Source organism: Hippopotamus amphibius, chromosome 10, assembly GCF_030028045.1.
Source record: "Hippopotamus amphibius kiboko isolate mHipAmp2 chromosome 10, mHipAmp2.hap2, whole genome shotgun sequence".
NCBI lineage: Eukaryota > Metazoa > Chordata > Mammalia > Artiodactyla > Hippopotamidae > Hippopotamus > Hippopotamus amphibius.
Genome location: NC_080195.1, coordinates 47303575 through 47314435, shown reverse-complemented (window position 1 = coordinate 47314435; position 10861 = coordinate 47303575).

The following is a 10861-nucleotide window of genomic DNA, read 5'->3' as shown; positions in this document are numbered from 1 at the left end:
CCACAAATGGGCAGAAGACCTAAATAGACATTTCTCCAAAGAAGACATACAGATGGCCAACAAACACATGAAAAGATGCTCAACATCACTAATCATCAGAGAAATGCAAGTCAAAGCCACAATGAGGTATCACCTCACACCAATCAGAATGGCCATCATCACAAAGTCTGGAAACCACAAATGTTGGAGAGGGTGTGGAGAAAAGGGAACTCTCCTGCACTGTTGGTGGGACTGTAAGTTGGTACAGCCACTATGGAAAACAATTTGGAGGTTCCTTAAAAAACTACAAATAGAACTACCATATGATCCAGTCATCCCACTCCTGGGCATATACCCAAAGAAAACCATAATCCCAAAAGAAACTTGTACCATAATGTTTATTGCAGCACTGTTTACAATAGCCAGGACATGGAAGCAACCTAAATGCCCATCAACAAATGAATGGATACAGAAGATGTGGCATATATATACAATGGAATATTACTCAGCTATAAAAAGGGATGAGATGGAGCTATATGTAATGAGGTGGATAGAACTACAATCTGTCATACATAGTGAAGTAAGTCAGAAAGAGAAGGACAAATATTGTATGCTAACTCACATATATGGAATCTAAAAATGGTACTGATGAACTCAGTGACAAGAACAAGGAAGCAGATACAGAGAATGGACTGGAGAACTCGAGGTTTGGGAGGGGGCAGGGGGTGAAGGGGAAGCTGAGACGAAGCTAGAGAGTAGCACAGACATATATATACTACCAACTGTAAAATAGTCAGTGGGAAGTTGTTGTATAACAAAGGGAGTCCAACTCGAGGATGGAAGATGCCTTAGAGGACTGGGGCAGGGAGGGTGGGGGGGACTCGAGGGGGGGGCGTCAAGGAAGGGAGGGAATATGGGGATATGTGTATAAAAACAGTTGATTGAACCTGGTGTACCCCCCAAAAAAAAATAAAAATTAAAAAATAAATAAATAAATAAATAAAGGAGGAGCCTTTACAATTCAGAGAACTCTCTACAGTACCTTCAACCCAAACTGCGTTCACCCCTCCAGCAGACTTCTATTTGAAACAAAAGCAACCAGGACACAAAAAGTGTAAGAGGTTGAAACTCACTGGCAAGTCACTCAATGTCAAATTCAATCATTTCCCAAGTTCCTTCAAAAAAAGCCTCAAAGAACCACACACCCAGCAATCAGCTTTATCTGTTCCACACCCTTGGACCCTCTTTGGAGCAATTGATGGAGAGGTAGCAGACTGCCCTGGAAGTGCCAACCCCAGCTCTCGGCAGATGCCGCTTTTGACTCATTACCAGTAGCAGCTAAACACATAATCGAGCACAGCTGCAAGGAAGAATGGCTTGAGCTCATGGTTGGCTGACTGGTTCCCGAATTCCCACTCAGTAAGCATCCCTCTGAACAGCCTTTTTCTACTTGGGGAAGACCTAGAATAAAATCCAACCGAAAACGGTATGTTGCCAAGTAGAGGGACACCTAAATCTCTTCATAGGCAGATTCCAATTAAATGTGAGTCAAATACTCCTATTGCTGCAGGAATTCTGCAGAGCCATTTCCACCCAGGTCCTACTGGGGTGCCTTGCTCCAAATAAGACTCCCCTTTCTTTTTCGGTAATATGTTCTTTCATAATAGCAGGAGATGATGATTACCCCCCAACTTATTGTAAATCAGCACCACTGTGCAGTTCTGCTGAGCTGCAGATCCTGGGATTTGGGAGGTCCCCTGTCCAGCACTGGTCCTGGCTGGAACTTGAGCACAAACCTCTTTTCACATCCTACCAAAGCACTGAGAAGGATGCGAGCATGACCTCACCAACCTGCTTGTGGAGTTAAGTTCACAGCTGTCACAACTTTCTGATCACATCAGTCAAACTGTCTCAGCTTCATCAGGAGCATAGAAAGCAGCACAACACTGACCTGAAACTGCATCTTATGCAAAAGGACAAACCAAAGAGCTGAAAGGCACACGGGGTGGAAAATGTTGACATTTGTTGAAAAACATTCAATTGGCCAATCAACTTATTTGTAATTTTAGAATCTAAAATGTACAACTTTTTTCTATTTAGAGGTGAGAGGTGGTATCCAAATGCTGTTTTTTTTCTCCCAGATTTTCTAAAAGGACCACTAGGTTATAGAGTTAGATGGGTGGTAGGGGGGAAAGAAAAGGGCAAGTCTCAAAAGCTGGTCAATAACAATGAAACAGAAGTAACACAGCCACCCACCTAACCCGCCGAGCTCTGAATCCTCTTGTTCTTTCTTAAGGACAGGAGTTGAGAGAGGCTCACAAATGGCATAAAAGAAACACCCAGGTTCATATTTCTGCTCCCATCCCGCGGCATAGGGAAGAATGGCAAACCAGAAGGATGGACAGGTAAGTCCTGGCCCAGATAAAAGCACAGTAGCATGATTTCATAGATCAATTACAATTGCCTCATGATATTATGAACCAGACATGCTATAAGTCTTTTTTTTTTCCTTTTAACAAACAGACCCTATTTGATTAATAGCTCCATGGGAGGGAGAACTAGTTTTTATTTGTAGTGCCTCAAAAGAATAGGACCGATCAGGTGATCTGGGAACTGAAAACAGTTCTTTGGTTAAAAAAAGGCTCCATTTTATTAATGACAATGCTGCCAGCAGCCCAACCAGAACCCCACCTGGGCTTACATTCAGCTGACAAGATGCCAGTGTGCACTCTCACGAACACAGCTACATTAGAAGAGCCTGGGAAGGTTAGTTCTTGTGCAGTGATAAATTGTTTTGCACAGTTAGGTGTACATAGCGCCTCTCTAACCTTGAGCCCATTTCCCCCGAACTTCAGTCCACCTTGCCTCTCCTTACAATTTTCAAAATGATGAAGCAGACAAAACCCTCTCCTAAAATAAAACTCACATACACCTGTTTTGATTCCCATTTTCTGCATCTTAGACTTGGCAAGGGCCCCTAAGTTCCGGAAAGGGATCTGTAAGTCCACATACATTCAGATATCAACTACACACTTGCACATATATGTGCAACTTTTCAAGTGTATTATGGAAGAGACCAGCACATGTCCTGAGTTCACAGCCATCTCCCCAGCCTCCCCAGCTAGGAGGTGCAGCCATGTGACCAGGTTCTTGTGGTGGGAGAATAGGCATTGGGACCCTACTGGAGATCTGCATCTGGTCAGGAACGCAAAATATGGATGTAGGCAGAGGTGATGCATTCCACTCCCAAGATGACCCCAAGAAAACCTTCCATGCGATTCTCAACATTCTCCCCCTAAGCCTACCCTGCCAGCCAGACACAGGCACCAGGTGCAAAATAACATATTAAGAATGATGTGGTATTACCTACTAACCATTCAAAACTACTTCCTCATTCATTTCACCTCATCAATCACACCTTAGAGAATAAATTGTAATACTACATAGGATATTTTAAGGCCAGATCTTTACATCATATTAACTCCAAGTTCTCCCATAAATCTGTTTCCAAATATGAACATCAAAATTTATAAAACAATAAACGATGTCTGTGCTGTATCTCTGAGCAAATAGGTTAGATTCTATTTATTTAAGCAAGGAATGGAATATACACCGTTATTGAAAGACTGAAAACTAAATTATAAAAACAAGGATGGAGAGAGTACCTATTATTATGTTTGGCAACTATCAGGCAGTCAGCATGGATTCCCTTCCCTGAAAAAAGTCCAACTCTCTAGCTGCAGAGACTGTCGGTAAATTAAGAACTAGAACCTAGGTCTTAGGACCTCACATCTAGTGTCTGTTTTGTAATAACGGATCAAAGTTTTACTTACATTGAGAAACAAAAATGTATGAGTCTCTGAAAAGTGTGCAAAATAACCAGAATGAGCTTTAATGGGATTTGGAAAAGGATCAAGACAGGAAAACAGAAATAATGAAAGAATAAACAGTGCTAACTTCCAGCTAAACATGGCAGGTTGAACACCACTTTTTTCCATTCTCTCCCAAATGTCCGCTAAAATAACAGTAAATAAATAACAATAACAAGAGAACTGGAAAGGAGACAAGAGCAGACAAAAGTTGCCAAGTGTTTGGAATATGGAAGCCAGTGGAGGAAGTGTACCTGACTCAACAGACTCGTGCTGATGAGGAAATTGAAACTTCCATACTTGTAATTGCTTACTCTCCTCTATCTTGCAAAGGCCTGCTCGCCACTCTCAGGTAAACAGTAAAATGAATTACTAAGAGTGATCAGATAAGGGAAGACTGTCTCGCTCTCAGGCACCCACCCCAAGCCTTTGTTTGAGACCCTTTGCACATAGACTTGTTAAGTGACCATTAACTTCAACCTGCAACCAATATGAGAATGCAAATTGTGACCTTAGTCCTGATAGGAATGGAATGTCCCGCTCCTACAGGTTCCTATTAGGACCCCCTACTATGTGTGTAACCCATGGCAACTCCCGAGCTCTGTAACTGCCCGTGACCTATAGTAATTTGTAGCCAATCAGTTTGTACCAATTATAGCTGTATGTTTTAACCTATATAAGGAGAAGACTCCCCTGAAACGAGGCCCCAGAATTTTGGAGCGTTAGCTCGTCTGGGTCCGCCTGCTCAATAAACCTGAGCTCTCCAACTCTCCGAGTGTTGTGCTTGGTTTCTCGTGGGATCAGTTTTTTTCCTGCAACAGTGCCTGCAACAGGATAGATCGGGAGCAAGACCATTTGACCTGTAGAAGCTCAGAGAGGTTTCAGACGTGGAGGCACCTGGTGCTGCAAAAGCTGGCAGTGGAGTTTTGTCTACAACTAGGAATAGTCATTGAAAATTATCAAAAGAAGACTCTGTTGGAAAGTAAAATTGAGAAAATCTTTCAGAAACTATACCAAAAAGGTAACAATAAAGACAAAAGATTGTACGAGATAGACGGTCGATCCACGAGGCTTAATAACGGACTGAGAGGAGTTTCCAAAAAAACCAAACACACACAATGCTGGCAAGGAAACTATCAGAGACATATGAACATAAATATTCACCAAACTGAAGGATGCAGATCTATTGAAGGTCCATGAAGCACGTAGCACACTGAATTTAAATAATCCACATCGAGAGACAGCATCATGAAACTGGTGCAGATGTTGGCAAATGTCAGCGTGTGGTCCAAATATGGCCCACCACTCATTTTTGTAAATAGTTTATTGGAACACAGCCAGGTTCATTCATTTCTATACTGTCTATCACTGCTTTCCTGCTATAGCGGCAGAGTTCAGTAGTTGAGATAGAGATAAGCATAGCCTACAAAGCCTAAAATATTTTTCCAAGAGAAATGAAATGTGTGTCCACACAAAAACTTCCACATGAATGCTTATAGCAGCATTACTCATAATAGCCAAAAGGTGGAAACAACCCAAATGTCCACCCACAGACAAATGGATAAACTAAATGTCATATATACATTGGAAAAAAACAGAATGATAATACACTGCTTGACACGCTGTAGCCATTACAATAGATTAATACTGACCATTGGGTCTTTAAAATGTGATAAAACATCATTAAAAATGATGAAAGGAAGATGAGAAAGAGAATTAGGAAGTCATATCATAATGACAATTTAATAGAATATAATAAATCATATTAAAGTTATACTGTAATAACTACAGAAGTACTATCATATAAAAAAATCACAAAAAATTAAAAATGGTTCTCCAGTATTAATATAGTCAAAGGCAAAGTTGGTTTTAGAGCATAGACTATTACTAGGTTAGATAAGATCATTTAATAATGATGAAGGAGTCAACTTACCAAAGACATGACAATTCTAAATATGTATACACCCAATAACAGAACTTCAAAACAAATAAAGAAAAACACTGATAGAACTTCAAGGAGAAGCAGGCAATTCCACAGTGGTAGATGGAGACTCATACATCTCTCAGCAATTGACAGAGTAAGCATGTCAGTAAAGGCATAGAATATTTCAATACTCTCAGGCAACTTGACCTAATTGATGTTTATAGAATATTCCACCCAACAACAGCTAGATTAAGCAGGAAAATTTAGAAGACACAGATTTGTGGGAAACCAGAGAGGACGCAGAGGACAGTAACTTGGAAACACCTGCGGAGGGCACAGGACAACTGAGTGACTGTAAACATGTTCTGAAAACAGAACCAGTCTCAAAGGAAAACCGACTGAGATAAGGCAGTCACGAAGCCCGATAGTGCCAGCTCCGGGTTGAAGCTCAGCTATACTCCCTAGTAGTGATAATATACACAAGGTGTTCTGTTTTGGCTCTTCTGAATTCTCGTGCCTTGTGTTTTTCATGATTTTGTTTTATAATTTGGTCTCTGCTAGAATGCTTTTGATCTTTCTCAATAAATATGCCATGGGAATCAGAGCTTGGGGCTCTTGACTTGCTTGGTCTTGAGTCCCCTGACTGCCTGCTTTCCTATACTCTCATGTGAATTGTCTTAATTCCACCGGGCCACTCACATTCAGGTTCGTTCGTGTGGACGTTACCTCCACAACGGGCGCCTGAACAGGGATCTGAGGTGAAAGGAGTTGCCTGAGCAACTGGTTAAAGATAAAAGACCGGTGGAACCCAAAAAGCAGAGGGACTTGCCAGAAAAAAGAGAGGTAAGTTCTCTTTTTGGGGATTTTCTTCAGGGTTACCTTATGGGTCAGCAATCTTCTACTCATGTTGATGATGACTATGTGCAGTTATTACGGACTCTGTTACAAGGCTCCGGAATAAAAGTGAAAAGGAGGAGCTCTGAAGAGCTATTTTCTTAGAGGACTGGAGCGGGGAGGGAGGGGGGGACTCGAGGTGGGGGGGTGAGTCAAGGAAGGGAGGGAATACGGGGATATGTGTATAAAAACAGATGATTGAACTTGGTGTACCCCCCCAAAAAATAATAAAAAAAAAAAAAGAAAGAAGAGGATGAGAGAAAAAAAAAACAGCTATTTTCTCTAGTTAGACAGCACTGTTATTGGTTTCCAGCGGATGGTACTTTACAAATGAAACAATGGAAACAGGTAGCACAGGAACTTAAGAGAGCTTATAGGAGTGGAGAGCATATTCCTCTTTCCATTTGGTCTCTCTGCAATCTTATTTCTTTAGTCTTGCAACCATTACAATCTCCATCTGGCTCAGATTCAGAGGAGGAAGAAGAAGATAGGGCCAGAGAAGTTAATCTTCTCACCTCTGACCCTGTCATAGAAGGTGAAGAACAAATCATTTATGAAAATGAAAAGGATGAAAGAGAAGAGAGTCCTTTATTGGCAATGCCAGCTTTAAATTATGGAACACAAATTAAGATGAAAAGGACCAAGAAAGGAAACGGTAATTTAGAGGGTACTACAGCCCCCGTCTGGAACAATGGTCTATTTTTGGATTTGAATGACCCCCCTAAAAGGTCTATTGTCTCATCACTTAAGGGTTCAGGAATACAGAAAGGAATTGTCAAGCCCAATTAGAGGGAGATTTAGAGGCTTACTTACACCCTTGTGCTTTTCCGGGGAATGTTTCTCAAAGTACCTTCTAATCAGGAATTCCCTCAAGGGGCTTATCGATTTGATCATGCCCCTATTCCTTCTAAAACATTAAAAGAATTAAAACAGGCACGTATGGCTTATGGGACTCGCTCCCCTTACACTATGGGGCTAGTGCGAGGTTTATCTCAAGCAGAAAGACTCATACCATGGGACTGGGACCAACTAGCCCGTCCTTGTTTAACATCAGCAGAATTTCTACAGTTTAAAACTTGGTGGCTAGATGAAGTGTCTCAGCAAGGAGCAATGGCCGCTTACTGTAGAAAAACTGGACGCCCTTCAACAATTAGTTCAAGAACAACTTCAGGCCAGTCATGTTGAACCTTCCACCAGCCCTGGGAATTCTCCAGTTTTTGTAATAAAGAAAAAATCAGGAAAATGGAGAATGTTAATGGATTTGAGAAAAATTAATGCTGTCACTCAGCCAATGGGATCACTACCACCAGGGCTTCCTTCTCCTGCTATGATTCCTAAGGACTGGTCTCTGATTATTATTGATTTGAAGGATCGCTTTTTCACTGTCCCTTTACAGCCACAGGACTGTATTAAATTTGCCTTTCCTATTCCTTCAATTAAAAACCACAAACCTGCAGAATGATATCAGTGGAAAGTATTGCCCCAAGGAATGTTCAACAGTCCTGCTCTTTGCCAACGTTTTCTTAATCAGCCACTGCAGCTGCTAAGGCGGCAGTTTCCTAATGCTTATATAATTCATTATATGGGTGATTTATTATTTGCAACTCCCACCAAGGAGGAATTGACTCTTCTTTTTTGCAGCAGCTCAGCAAGAACTATTAAAATATGGTTTGGAAATAGCCAAAGACAAAATTCAGACTGAATCTCCATTTCATTATTTGGGAGCTGTTATAAATCGTAATATCATAACTCCACAAAAAGTTCAAACTCGTGTTGATTCTCTCAATATTTTAAATGATTTTCAGAAATTGTTAGGAGATGTTAATCGGCTACATTCAACATTGGGAAGTCTGACTTATGCTCTTTCTAATCTTTTTGATATTCTGAGAGGTGATCCTGCATTACACAGTCCCAGAAAACTCACTCCCGCTGTGAAAAGGGAATTGGAATGGATACAACAGCGCATTCAAGCTCAGCTTGAACGCGTTGATTTAAATAAACCTATTCAACTTTTGATTTTTCCTTCTTTACGTTCTCCAACAGGTATATTAATTCAGGAAGAGGCCATTACTGAGTGGATCTTCCTCCCTAACAAGGTTAATAAAGAGCTACAGCTTTATCTGGACAAAATGGGACAATTAATTCATAAAGGAAGAATTCGTCTCCAGCAGTTAGCAGGCCGAGACCCGCGTGTTATTGTAGTTCCTTTAACAAACGCTCAAATTAACAAAACTTTGCAAACTAATATTGAATGGCAAATTGGGCTCTCGGATTATGTAAATATTCTTGATAATCATTTTCCCCATAGCAAATTATTTCAGTTTTTGAAAGTCACTAATTGGATTTTATCTCATATTGTTGCCAAAAATCCTATTATAGAAGCCCCTACTTTTTTTACTGATGGAAGCAATAATGGCAAAGCAGGATATTCAGGACCTTTCACTAAAGTATGGGACACTTTTCAAACATCTGCACAAAAGGCTGAATTAATGGCAGTAATATCATTATCGACAGATTTTGCTGACTCTCTTAATATAGTTTCTGATTCACAATATGTTGTTTATACAGTACAAACCATTGAAACTGCTGAATTTAATTCCTCTTCTATCTTTCAATTATTAACTCAATTACAGGAGACTCTTCAACAATGAACTTTCCCATTGTTCATTTCTCATACGTGAGCTCATTCAGATTTGCCTGGACCATTATCCAAAGGTAATCATAATATTGATCAGTTACTTATTGCTAATGTTCAACTTAAAGAAGCAACAGAATTTCATCGATTGACTCATGTTAACGCCAAAGGTCTTAAAGAACGCTTTGGAATTTCCCATCGCCAGAGTCAAATGATTAGAAAACATTGCCCGTCCTGTCAAATCATCAGTGTTCCCTCTTGGCCTAGTGGTGCTAACCCCAGAGGGCAAGCCCCAAACCAATTATGGCAAATGGATGTTACTCGTATCCCTTCCTTTGGTCGTTTGGGATATGTGCATGTTACTATTGATACCTATTCTCATTTTATTATGGCCTCTGCTTTCCCTGGTGAAAAAACATCTCATGTTTGTTCTCATTTACTAGCCTGTTTTATGGGTATGGACCTTCCACACAAATAAAAACAGATAATGGTCCTGCTTATACCTCTAATTTATTCAAAAAATTTTGTAATGAATGGCATATATCACATTCTACTGGCATTCCATATAATCCAACAGGCCAGGCAATTGTTGAAAGAGCTCACTTAACATTAAAACAAATGCTGGATAAACAAAAAGGGGGAGATGGGTTTCCTATAACACCTAAAGATTGTTTGAATAAAGCTTTGTTTACACTTAATCACTTAAATTTGGGGGCTGAAGAGAATAAATCAGCAATAGAAAAACATTGGGAAAATGAAATACCTGAATCTCCTCCCATGCAGCCAATTTGGTGGCGTGATATAAGTACAGACATATGGAAAAGGGGTTAGGTTAAATCATGGGGTAGAGGTTTTGCTTGTGTCTCCACAGAAAGCAGAGAAATATTGTGGCTCCCTGCAAAATGACTGAAACCCAGAAATGAACCAGAAGAGGGTGAGATTCAACACAGATCCACCACTAGAGGAAAGAATGGCAAAGTTGAATATATGACCTTCAATAACTGTCACCAACACAACTCAGAAAACCCTTCCCATGATGTGGGGAGCGATAAAGAAGACCACGCATGGAGCTGACAAGATACTGGAGGGATTGTGCATGCCAAAGACGCCGGCTAACACGTTTCTAGCTATGCTTGCTCTCATTAACACTACGGTGGGAATAGTACATTGTGGAGCTGATTTCTCTTACTGGGCTTATGTTCCACATCCTCCACTAAACAAACTAATTACTTGGTATGATGGAGAGCCTTTTGTTTATATTAATGATTCAAATTGGCTTCCGGGGCCATATGATCCTAGGGGATCTCTGGTGCCAAATGAGGAGGGCTATACTATTTCTAATTATACTGTAGGAGCAGATAATCTTCCAATTTGTTTTGGACATGAGGATCACTGTCTTAAAGTGGAATATCAAGGCTGGCTATCTACCATTAAGACTAACAGTACTAATCCTATTCAGTTATTTTTATTGGCAAGTTTTAGCTTTAAAGACACTGGGATCATTAGCAGCACCATGCCTCCAGACATACCCATTTGTCAGCAAAAAATGCTATCATCTAT